Source organism: Chelonia mydas, chromosome 2 (genome assembly GCF_015237465.2).
Source record: "Chelonia mydas isolate rCheMyd1 chromosome 2, rCheMyd1.pri.v2, whole genome shotgun sequence".
Taxonomy (NCBI): Eukaryota; Metazoa; Chordata; order Testudines; family Cheloniidae; genus Chelonia; species Chelonia mydas.
In genome coordinates, this window is record NC_057850.1 from 23,150,101 (window position 1) to 23,162,418 (window position 12,318).

The 12,318-nt window shown below is 44.5% G+C and overlaps 1 long non-coding RNA gene across 1 annotated transcript in view; it reads left to right on the forward strand.

Moving 5' to 3' along the window:
- Positions 1 to 340: 340 nt before the first annotated feature.
- The window catches only part of LOC122464218, a 94,188-nt gene continuing 82,210 nt past the window's right edge, over positions 341 to 12,318 (forward strand). Inside the window, exon 1 of the long non-coding RNA XR_006288158.1 lies at positions 341 to 375. This is a non-coding gene — a long non-coding RNA (uncharacterized LOC122464218). The remainder of the gene's footprint in view (positions 376 to 12,318) is intronic.

Below are 12,318 nucleotides of genomic sequence, written 5' to 3' on the forward strand. Positions count from 1 at the left end.
ACATATGGTAAGTGTCAGCCACTGCACTTCCTTTATGACTCACATACACAAATGTCACAAATAAACTTTCTGCAGAAGATTAATGTTAAATAAAGGCAGATTTTGTTGATAAATTGTGGCAGATTTCTGAGTCATTTCTGATATTCTCACTGTTCATGTTATTCATTAGGCTTTAGCTGTTAGGGGTGTTACACAAAAATGTAGAAGCAGTCCTTTCTTCAGGAGTACCTTCCTGGTTCTTATAATCCTCCTTAGTGCAGGAAATTTTTCCCAGCATGCTTTTCTGGGAGCTGGTCCTTTAAATATAGCAGAGAGGTGGCAGCAGCCATTTTGCAACTGACTTGAAGCTTGCTGTCCCTCCATCTCTTCCAGCTGGTAAGTACTCTTTAACTCCTGTCATATTTTCCCTTTTTTATTCCTGGAGAGATGGCACATTGCAGTCACATGCTGACACTACACTTGGTTCTGTGCAGGACTAAAAGGGAGGGACTTATATCCCTACCCTGAGGCCCGTCTGCTCCAGTGCAGGGATGAATCAGACCCAAAGGGACTACTCTACCCCTGTGTAACTCAATGGGAGTTTTGCTGTTGATTTCAGTAAGATCTAGAAATGGATATAAAGAGATGCACAATTCTTGCCTTGCACGGTTTATAATCTAAGGGGCCAACTGTGCTGTGAATACAACTTTGATTTTGTAGCCAGTTTGTGACACTCCCATCTGTCTTGGTTACAATAATCACAGTTGAGCTGTATCATGCTTAGCAGCGTTGTTTTGCAATACAGTCATTTGCCAGCCAAGCTTGTGTGTCCACACCCACCGTGCTGTCTAATTATGTTTGTATCTGTCCAGTTTGGGAAGATTTGTGTAGATCAGTGGTTCTAAACCAGCGGCCCTTGTGGCTCAGCTGTGTGCTAAAGGCTGCGCGGCCCACGCAGTGGGGTCTGGGTTCCTGGCAGTCCGACTGCCTGGCACAGTGAGGTGTGGGTTACCGGCCACCAATGTGGCGAGGTCTGGGCTGCCTGGTTGCACATTGTGAGCTGTATATGCTGCCCAAAATGATAAATAGGTTGAGAACCACTGGTGTAGATGTTCCATCCTGTCTCAGCAGAGGATAGACTGCCAACTGCACATGTGCATGATAGAATTGACAGTATGTGGGGCAATACACTGGGATGACCTACTACAAAGAAAACTGGGAGAAAGGCGAAGCAGGAATATTTATGGGGCTCCATCTATACTGCAAAATAAGTCTAATGAATATGGGGATTTTGCAAGAACAAAAGATGTTAGCTGCCATAGTTACTGACTGCTTATCAGGTTGCATGTGGATGCGAACCATGGTTAAAGTCAACTATGCTACTAAGTGCTTGTATGCTTGGTTAAAAATTGTAATGAAGGCTGGGCCCACAAGACATACAACACACTAGGAGACTCAGAGGTACTTGAATTTTGCATAGCTTCAAAGTCCATGCTTCCTTTTGAGGCTTTTCTTTTAGTTCACTTGGGATTAGGTTCTGCACCCCCTCCCCGCACTTGAATTAATACCTTGCTCCTCAAGCAGTCCCATTGAAAACAATGGGACAATGCTCAGAATCGAGTACTACTCAGCATATGAGTGACAGAATGAGGCTCTTAGCTTTTCTTTCCCTCTTTTGTGGTTGTATTTGGTGGAGCTGTAATGAGTTTTAGTGCTGGTGAAGGTGAGAGCTAGACATGACACTGTTTAAACCCAGGCATACTCCAGGCAACATTATCTCAGTTTTACCAGTGTCACAGACCTGTAGGGATCCCCTGACAATCCAATCCTGACATTCACACCAGGTGTCCCATTAAACAGGAACCGAAGATACCTACTATTTTATAGCATTTTATCATTCCTCCCTTCAAGATTATGATAACCTCAGCTGCCTCTAATTGTTCCAGAGAATTTACACAAACACTGGCTTTCTTCTCATAGCTCACCCTCCATAGTAAACAGCTGATCTTCCTCTTCTTAATGGAATATAGTTCCAAGTTAATTAAATTAATATTTTATGGAGAAGCTTATTAAGACTTTTAAAATAACTGCATTACAAAACATATTGGACAGCACTCAGTAACAGCTGAATGAAAAATAGAAATACAGGGTGCCAGAATAGCTCAACAGAACACACACAAGAAACTACAGTTCTCTCATAAATACAATATGGATGCCTGCATGAGAAGAACTGAAAAGTGCCTGTCATTGTTTTGATTTAGTTGAACTGGATTATTTTGGAATCTTGGTGTAATACCCTGGGTGTTTTTGTTCCAATCACAGTGGAGCAGTTTGTTGAAAACATGATTTTTTCCCCAGTTGTTCACTCTGAGGGCAAACAGAACTAGCAGAAAGCACAGGCACTTATGGTAGACAGGAGTGATGTAGTAGGACCTACTGTAAACACATTTAATGGAAATGAAACTAGCACATTCTATTGTTACCTTGGCTTTAAACTTTATTTTCAATTAAAATATGTAAATTGTATAACTAACATCCTGGCTTACTTTCTAATTAGCAACTGATTTTTTCCACAAAGGAAAAGAGTTAATCTTTACAGCTACTGCAACTGGTTCCCCCTCCTCCCCAAGATAAGTCTGAAAGGATAACATTAAATATCCCCAAGCCCTGAAAGGTATTGCTGTACAAAATACACTCAGCACCTCATTCTCTCTCCCTTGCACCACTGTAAATCAGGAATAACTCCACTGCCTTCAGCAGAGTTACACTGATGTCAAACTGGTGTACGGTAAGTGAATGGAAAATCTGGCCCTCAAAACTCTCCCCAAGAATATAAAAAGCAGATACTCAGGGGGCTGGAGTTTAATCTTGGCTCTACTGATGTAAATGGAATTATGCAGACTTTATGGAGTTGGAAACGAGATCAGAATCTAGCCCACAGCCAGCTATTACGTTTCAGACCTGGCATAGTTGGCACACTCACTTTCTTAGTTTAGTTACACATTATTATAGTAATGGGCACATTGATTATACACAAGAACATAAGAATGGCCATATTTGATCAGACCAATGGTCCATCTAGCCCAGTATCCTGTCTCCTCACAGTGGGTTGTGTCATTTGTATAGGATTAGATGTCAGTGGAGCACATGAGGTTTGATTTTGCCTCAAATAGAGCCCATCAAAAGGTTTATAATAATTCCATTGGTTCTTCTTATTTACATTAAAGATGGAAAGAGTTCCACACTGAGCACTAGAACATTCCCTGAGCGGATAAAGATTGGGTGGGAGGATCTCTTAGAAGAACTAGATCATGTCCGCTACCTTTAGGAAGAACTACAGAAAGCTCCTCCCCCATCCCCTAAAAGAAACAATGAACAAACTAACCATCTTTTTAAAAATGATCCTATAGTGATATGTAATAAAAACCGTGGACGAAGCTGGAAGACTCTACTTTGGAAAGGCATTTAACTCCCTCATCTCCCTCAGAGAAAACAAATCCATCAACTAGGGTGAAAGCTCCAGATCTAATTTTCTGACACCGCCCTCATTTTCACTCTGTCCCATCTGTGGTTCAGAGAGAAAGGGGATCCTCATACACCCACCTTCAGAGAGTCGTCCTACAAGGTCCCTAAGATATTAACAACCAGCCATGTCAGCCCTTTGGCTCCAACTCGTCCTGGGCTACACTTGGGGGGGTGGGGTTCAAATTAAGATACGCAACTTCAGGTACACTATTCGCGTAGCTGAAATCAAAGTATCTTAGTTCAATTTACCTGGCCGTCCTCATGGTGGCGAGTTGACCGTGGCAGCTCCCCTGTCGACTCCACTTACTCCTCCTGCCGAGGTGGAGTACAGGCGTCGATTTGGGGATCAATTTATCACGTCTAGACGAGACACAATAAATCGATCCCTGATAGATCGATCACTACTAGCTGATTTGGAATTCCTTAATAGAAATAAAATCTTAAGGGCCTGCGTCATTGAAGGCAGATGACCAATGCTCCCAACAATGCAGTAAGTGAGAGGTGACCAGTGAGGGGTCATGGACAGCTTGCTACTCAGTTCAAGACAATCACAGAAGTTATCCTTTTTGAGGGTTTTTCCCCGGCATGGTTTATTCTAGGAGGGAGGAGATGGAAAAGCTGTGAGAAAGGAAAGGAAAAGGGGCATAGAGTAATGGACTGAAAGGGAAGGATTATAGAGCAGAAAGTAGAAAAGGAGATAAGAAGATTGTGGTGGGGCCCAGGACTTTCTACTATCCATGATTCATGACAAATTCATGAGAGTTGCTACTTGCATGCATAAAGATAAGCATGTGTGTGTTTTCAGAATCATTTGGGTCTTAGCTTATGATATTGAAAAGCAGAGGTAGGTACCATAGGAAACACACTAGCAAAAGAATAAATCCCAAGAAGTTTGTCTGGCATTGAACTAATGATTCTTTAATATGCATTTATATACATGGGTGGATATACATTTAGATATATATCTATATTTATAAATATTTAGACTTATAGGTGTCTGTGATGCATATACAACGAACATATAGCTAAATGCACATCAAATACCTATACTGTACCTAAATATTTATCATATATATTTAGTCTATATCTCTCTGTTTGATAACTGTGAGCATTTCCCCATGGCTCTAGTTAGTTGTTTGTTGTGCATATTAGAGCCCAATGAAGGGACTGTCTGAAACAAGGTAAAAATATTCAAAGTAATATTCTGTTTATAAAGAAGAAAATGGTTGAAGGTTTTTTAACAACCATTAAGATATCTGTGCGTGGCTTTTTTTTTTTTTATCTTTGAATGGTTTTCCACTTACCAGAATGATTCTACATATGAATGTTGTAAGTGTTAGTGTTATGCTTGTATTTGATCTATCTGGGATGAAGGTCAGTTAAACAATAAACCAATAAAAATCCTATCTTGTGTTAATTTACAGAGCAGTAATTGACTACTATGAGGATAATTCCAAACTAGAGTTACGTACTAGAAATATAAATTTTGGCAAGCTCTCCCTTCTCAACGCTGGCACATAAACTTACTACATACATCTGGTAGGGCTGGTAGACATGCTGCATTAATATAATTTGTGAATTATTGAAATGAAGGAGCGATTATGGTCTTAATATGTCAAGGCTACTGGGAAACTTCATAGTAAGTGAATTACTGACTTGGAGAGTACTATTTGCACTAACTGCACATAGTAACAAAAACCTGAAAGAATTTGTTATGACTGGTTGTTTCTGTAGATGTGCAGCAACTGCAGTTATAACTGGAATAATTTAACCATTGTGGGCTTGAGTGTGACTATGGCACAGTGCAGCGTAAGGGGCAGTGCATGAGCTGCATTGCCCCGGAGGGCCGAGTCGGCATACTCCCCTACCCCTATGTCTAGCTGGCAGATTGGGTTGGGAGGGCAGAGTCATGGTTCAAAAAAGAACTAGATAAGCTCATGGAGGATAGGTCCATCAGTGGCTATTAGCCAGGATGGAAAGAGATGGTGTCCCTAGGCTCTGTTTGCCAGAAGCTGGGAATGGGCGATGGGATGGATCACTTGATGGTTACCTGTTCTGTTCATTCCCTCAGGGGCACCTGGCATTAGCCACTGTCAGAAGACAGGATACTGGGCTAGATGGACCTTTGGTCGGACCCAGTGTGGCTGTTCTTATGTTCCTGCTCCTCACCCACTCACTTATGGGGGGAGGATTGGGCACACAGCCCCTGTCTCATTGGGCAGGTCTAATGCAGTTGTTCAGGGGACTTGGAGGTCAAGGTTTTCTTTCCCCCACTGCCCTGCATGGCTGTATTAGACCCAGTCATAATCAAGCTCTTTATTTTTGAAGGGCTGGTGTTTTTGCATAGTCCTTGTAGGTAGCTGCCTAGGGTTCAGAGTTTGTAGGAGTGCCTCCAGCCTGGTTGCTTCCTCATCTCACAGCAGCTGGGGGAGACACCATTGCAGCTGTGGCCTCTTCAAGGGTTCCCCGCCCCCATCGGCAGCAGTGGTTAGGAGCTGCCATCGCAGCATAGCTTCAGCCCAGTTTTCAAGAAACTTTGGTCCCTTGCCGGTATCCCTCTCTCCCCACCACGCCTGCCTTCCATGCCAGCAGCATTACATTACACTAACACAGCTCCTGATGAGCTGCCAACCCCCTTCTGAAAACAGGTCATGGGGGAGGTGCTTAGGAGGGCAAAATGTCCACTGCTGTAGCATGCGCACCAAGGATACATCTACACTGCATGCTTCCCTTGGCAACGCGTAGAGAACCTACATGAGTAGCAGTGTAGACGGTGAGGCTCAGAGTAGGTGAGTAGAGTAAAGACACTTCTGAAGGGTGTGGGTGTGGAGCTGAGTACACACACGACATCATAGATAACTCATGCCTCATGCCATACTTTTGGGGGAGCCTCAATCTAAAGGGGAGGGACACATGACTGCCCCATGTGTATCCTCAGCCCTACGACCACCCTGCTCTGGGCCTAGCCTGGGGCCACCACATTCTCCCCACCCCACCAGAGTTAACTGTTGGACAGAGGGGGGCTCCATCTTCCCTCTGCACCTCCTGTCTCTGGCATGTTCCGCTGTTTTCCCTGGCAGCTGGGCCCAGGGGGCGACCAGGATGGAATCGCTTCTCACGTGGTTGTGAGTAAATGACCTAATGCAAAAAAAAATCAAAAGTTTTTAATTCACAATGAACTAAATCCTGCAATCTTTACTCAGACTGTATTCAGGCAAAACTGCCATTAACTTCAACCGGCATTTTCCCCATATAAAGATTCCTGCATTTTTTCCTGATGTAAACTAATATCCTTTATCTTCAGGGTGGGACGGGGGAGAACAACAAAAAAAAAACCTCCAATCAAAACAAAAACCGCAAACTATTAGAAAGTTAGAAAGCCATGGAAATGCCATAAACATGCTATTGCTTAAGTAAAATAACAAGCACAGTCCTGTATGCATCATATATTTTCTGGGGATTGTTCCATAATGTTTTATAACTTGGACTGTTTATTATGAAAACCAAAGAATTGTTTCTTATAAATTCATCTCCTCCTCCTGCTTATTTGGCCATCTGAACTAATCATCTTCTTTGGATCATAATCACCAGCAGCTAACAACCAATTTTTATATTAGAAAGAGAGCTATTATTTCAGGCTGGAAATAAACAGAAGCAAATGTATTTATTTATATGGATTTATAACATGTACACTGTCCGAGGTGTCTTTGGATGCTCGTGTGTTTATTATCTTGTGCGCGCTAATTGCCTCCTTTTTTAAAGGGAAAAGAGCGTTTCCCAAAACAAAACAAACCCCATGGCCACCCCACAGCCCTGTTTGGAGTAGCCAACATTGTCATCTAAGGATGTAGAATATGGATATATAGACACTAGGCCATCCTCCATCTTAGAAGGTGGGGTTCTGAACTGAGGAGTCAGAGCAGAGAGTGGCAGTCTGCATCATAGGACAGGCTCTGGCTTCTGTATTATGTAAAATACTGGAATAAAAGTAATATGATATATACAAGTTCTTGTTGCCGTGACTCCCATCTAGAGCTAGCTGGGCTACCCTTGGGTGTGCTTCTTTCTCTTCTTCACACACCATAGTAATAGCAGCAGCTGTACCAGACCTTTTGTGGCAAGAATGTAAATAATGACTTTAATACAGGAAAAGAGACATGAAACAAAGGCAAAAATATAAGCACAAGATGAAACCAACCAACAAAACAAGGAGTAATTCCTATAAGACTTTGTGAGAAAGAATAAATAACAAGTGACACCATGGGAGAATTCAGCTCCTGAGCTTCCTATCTGGCCTATGGCTTCATTAGCCTTTTAGACAATGTGGTACTTCGTGTTCACATTCCCACACCAGAGAAGGTGTGGTACTAGACACAAAAGGACTGATCCATCTCTTATGGAAGTCAATGGAAGTCTTTCCATTGGTAGGAGTTGGAATGAGGCCCCAAAAGTGGACACTATGATAGCTATCTCTTTGTCTTTTGATGTATTTATAGAACATCAATCACCAGGATATTTCGAATACAAAAATTTTAAGTATAATCTTGGTTAGGTCTTGTGTGATGGATCTCCAAAGCAGGAGACAACAACTCCCATCAGCCCTTGGGTTGCCAACCCTCCAGGGTTGTCCTGGAGTCTCCAGGAGTTAAAGATTAATCTTTAATTAAAGATTATGTCATGTAATGAAACCTCCAGGAATACATCCAACCAAAATTGGCATCCCTAGTCAACCCCTTTCCCACAGCTCCTCTCTTTCCCTTGGCCAAGTAAGGGGAAAGATTCTGAACGAGGAAGTGCCGGGCTCTGTTTGGAAGTGGAAGCAGCAGCTGCATGGCAGCAGGGTGCTGGAGAGAATCTGGAGGCAGGAACAGATGCACAGCCATGTGCAGAACAGGCTATGAGTGCTGGGCATTACTGCTGGGTGCAGGTCTGTGTGGGATTTACTGCTGAAGCACCTACAGTGCTTGCTTTTGAGACGTGGTGCACAGGGCACGCTACTGGCACCTTAGGGGGTTGGGATGCAGAGTAATCCAATAATTACATTGTGTTCTCTGCTCCACACCCAAGAGAATTCAGTGCTACTGCAGGTATCACCATGGGCACAGCTTGAATTGGATTCTGTGACTCAGCACATTTTTAAGGCTGTGATCTTGTTCTGTAGAATTTCAGCTTTCATTAGAAGTAAGTTTTTAGCCCTCATGGTTGCAGAGAAAACCTTCTAAACATGGACCAAGTGTGACCAATTAGACATCAGAGGTGTGAACTGACCCATCTAGCTCAATTGAATGTTAACTTAAAAGCCCAAGTTGATTTTAAAATGCCACCCACCTCTATCAATGGGTGAGGGAAATTGAAGGGGCCGGCGGTGAAAGGGAGACAGTCCCAGTAGCAAGGGAGGGAGACCCCTACCTAGGGACAATAGGTAGCTCCTCCCTCTGTGAGTCTCTGGCACCCCTTGGCCAGCTGGGAGAGAGGGGTGCTGATTGGCCAGCATTCCCCAGGTCCCAGGATTTAGCCCAGTGCAGGAGCCATGTGGAGCCTCTTTTGGCTCTTTTCCAGCAGCCCAACCCTACCTATGGGAACCTGGCCCGACAGAGGCTGCAGGTTTAGCTGATTGCCTGTTTAGGAGGCCAAGAAGAAATTTATTCTCCCATTGGCCAACTGGCAGAGGACCAGGGAGTTTTTGCCTTCCTCACAGCATCTTCAAGCCACAGTTGGTTAAATAGGAACGCTCTTAGTACCTAACTGAGGTACTGGGGTTATGTTGTTTATTCAGCGCAACTTGTGGCTGGTTTCCAATGTGGCTAAGACAATAAACTGAATGGTTCCCCAACATAGGTGATGTGTAGGGGGGCATGCGGGGTTAAGATCCCCCCTAGATTTCTGCTTGGCCTGCCGGGGGGTGGGGAGCCAGCGGCTTCTGCTCCCAGCCCTGGGTCTGGCTGCCAGGGACAGGGACCGAGCGAGTCCCCTCTTCCCCGCCCCCCCAGGCACGATTCCAGCTTGCTCCGTCCCTGTTCCCAGCAGCCAGGCCCAGGCAGGGAGTGGAAGCTGCCGCCTCCCCAGCCGGGCTCTCTCAGGCACTGCACACAGCAGCTACCCTGAGCAGCCACCTTCAGCCATGTGATAAGTGGCTCCATCCCACTCCTTGTCCAGGCCCAGCTGACAGGAATGGGGCCAAATGTACCAGGGGGAGGAGGCAGAGCAGGAGAAGGACAGATTTCCCCCCCCCCACCCAGCAGGAAATGTGGGATTGGGAGAGTGCAGCAGTCCCTGAGCTGGGCGCACAGTGGAGGGTCGCTGGGGAAGGCACAGGGAGCAGGTTCCCTGGCCTCTGCTTAGTCGGGGCTGGGGCTGGCTCCCGCTGAGCCCAGAGAGACGTGCTCCGTGCTTCTGTGTCCCCAGCCCCCCCAGGAGCCAGTGACATTGGCTGCCCTGGCTCAGGGAGGTGGGGCTGGAAGTTCCTCCTAGAGGAGAATGTGGGGCTGTCACGTGTCCTTCCCTTTACAGGGTCCCCACCACCAAGTATCAGGAGGCATGAGTCCTCTGTGTTCCCAGAGATAAAAGACTTGGGATTTTGGTGATGGACCTTGGGTTCATGTGATAGGATGATACCCTGTGATCTTTGCAGACCTAGCTCAGACCTTGTGGCCCTCACAGGCTGAGGTCTCCATCTTGCTGCACCCTCTGCCCCCTCGCAGTGAGGAGGATGCTAAGAATTAAAGAGCAGAGTCCTAGGGGGTAGGCTGAGGAGAGCCACCCTGCATCATGGGTTACATGGTAAGCAGCTCTGTAGCCCCTGCACTGAAACCAATTAAATGCCTGGTATAGGAGAGCATGGGTGATGGGCAGGTAGCACCCCTCCTCGCGTTAAAGTTTTATACAAGTTGCAGCCTGACACTTAATTCCATGAGTCTGTCCTCATTTTGCTGCTGTGTCTACATCAATGTCTCTGAACTTGGCTTGTGGGCAGAAACAGGGAGGGCATTGCTTCAGCAAATTGAGCCCTGCCCATGGGTTAGGAGTAGAGGGAATTGTATGGCCCATCCACCATGATACCAACACTCATGTGCAATAGATATGTATATTTATGAGGATTCCAATGTCCAGTTCCTGTGTACACCATAAATATAGATGCTTTCATTTTATAATTGAATTGGGCCTTAATATTACCAGGGCATTACAGTCCAGGAGGCTGCAGTTCTGGAACATTGTGAAGAATATTCTTAAACCTTACTGGTTGTTTTGCTTGCACAAAGGTTTTTAAATAGGTGCAGATTTTTCAGAAAGAAAACAGGGACAGAGAAAAAGACAGTTTCCAGCAATTAGAACAAGCCCTCTCTCTAGCCTTTGGCATTGACCTTGAACCTTCAATAACTAACAGGCCACATCTGTCCAAAATAAACAGAATTTAGCATGAACACTGGTGCTGGGTGGCAGGCGATGCAACGCTTGCCAGCATAGTCCTAGGAAAAGCCAACCATTCAGACAATGATGAGGCGCAGTTAAAGATGACTTTTTAATTGTGTGTAGCATGAAACTACACTTACGTGAAGGAAAAACTTAGCATAATGGGCATAGAATCACAGAAAGGACTGAAAGAGACCTCGAGAGGTCATCTAATCCAGTCCCCTGCTCTCAAGGCAGGACTAAGTATTATCTAGATCATTCCTGACGGGTGTTTGTCTAACCTGCTCTTAAAAACCTCCAATGACGGTGATTCCACAACCTCCCTTGGAAATTTATTCCACTGCTCAACTACTCTCATCGTCAGGAAGTTTTTCCTCATGTCCAACCTACACAGCACTTGCTGCAATTTAAGCCCGTTGCTTCTTCTCCTATCCTCTGAGGCTATTCCCCTTTCTACTTGTAACAACTGTTTATGTACTTGAAAACTGTTATCATCTCCCCTCTCTGTTGTCTCTTCTCCAGACTAAATAAAGCTAGTTTTTTCAATCTTTCCTCATAGGTCGCATTTTCTAGACCTTTAATCATTTTTGTTGCTGCCCTCTGGACTTTCTCCAATTTGTCCATATCTTTCCTGAAATATGGTGCCCAGAACTAGACACAGTATTCCAGTTGAGGCCTTATCAGCATGAAGTAAAGCAAAATAATGACTTCTCATGTCTTGCTTACAACACTCCTGCTAATACTTCTCAGAATGATGTTTGCTTTTTTTGAAACAGGGTTACACTGTTGACTCATATTTAGCTTAACACATTTATTTGGGCATAAACTTTCGTGGGCTAAAACCCACTTCGTCAGATGCATGGAATGGAAAATACAGTAGCAGGTATATTTATACATAGTACATGAAAAGATGGGAGTTGCCTTACCAGGTGGGGGGTCAGCCTAACGAGAATTCAATTAACAGTAGAATACCAAGGGAGGAAAAATCACTTTTGTAGTGGTAATAAGGATGGCCCATTTCAAACAGTTCAAAGTCTTTGTCTTCCAGATGTGTTTCTAGGTGTTGAGTTGTGGGTGGAGTTAGGCCACGTGATGATCTCACTTTCCCTTTTTTGTAGTTTCTTCCAGCTTCCTGGAAAGATCTATGTTTGTGACCTGGGGGGGTCTGCCCCTACTGGTCAAGCATTCTCCATTGTCTACATGTTCTCTCTGGGAAGTCTCCCTTGTATACAGATCCTGGGATAGTAGATTCTTTCTTTGATGGGTGTTGATCAGCCATTAATTGCTGTCTGGCTACTCCATGGTTGTACCTGAAAGGCTGGTTGTGGGTGTTCCCAACCTCACAATATATTTCCGTAACACACACATAGCAAAACGTCATACCTTCACATACAATGATAGCAC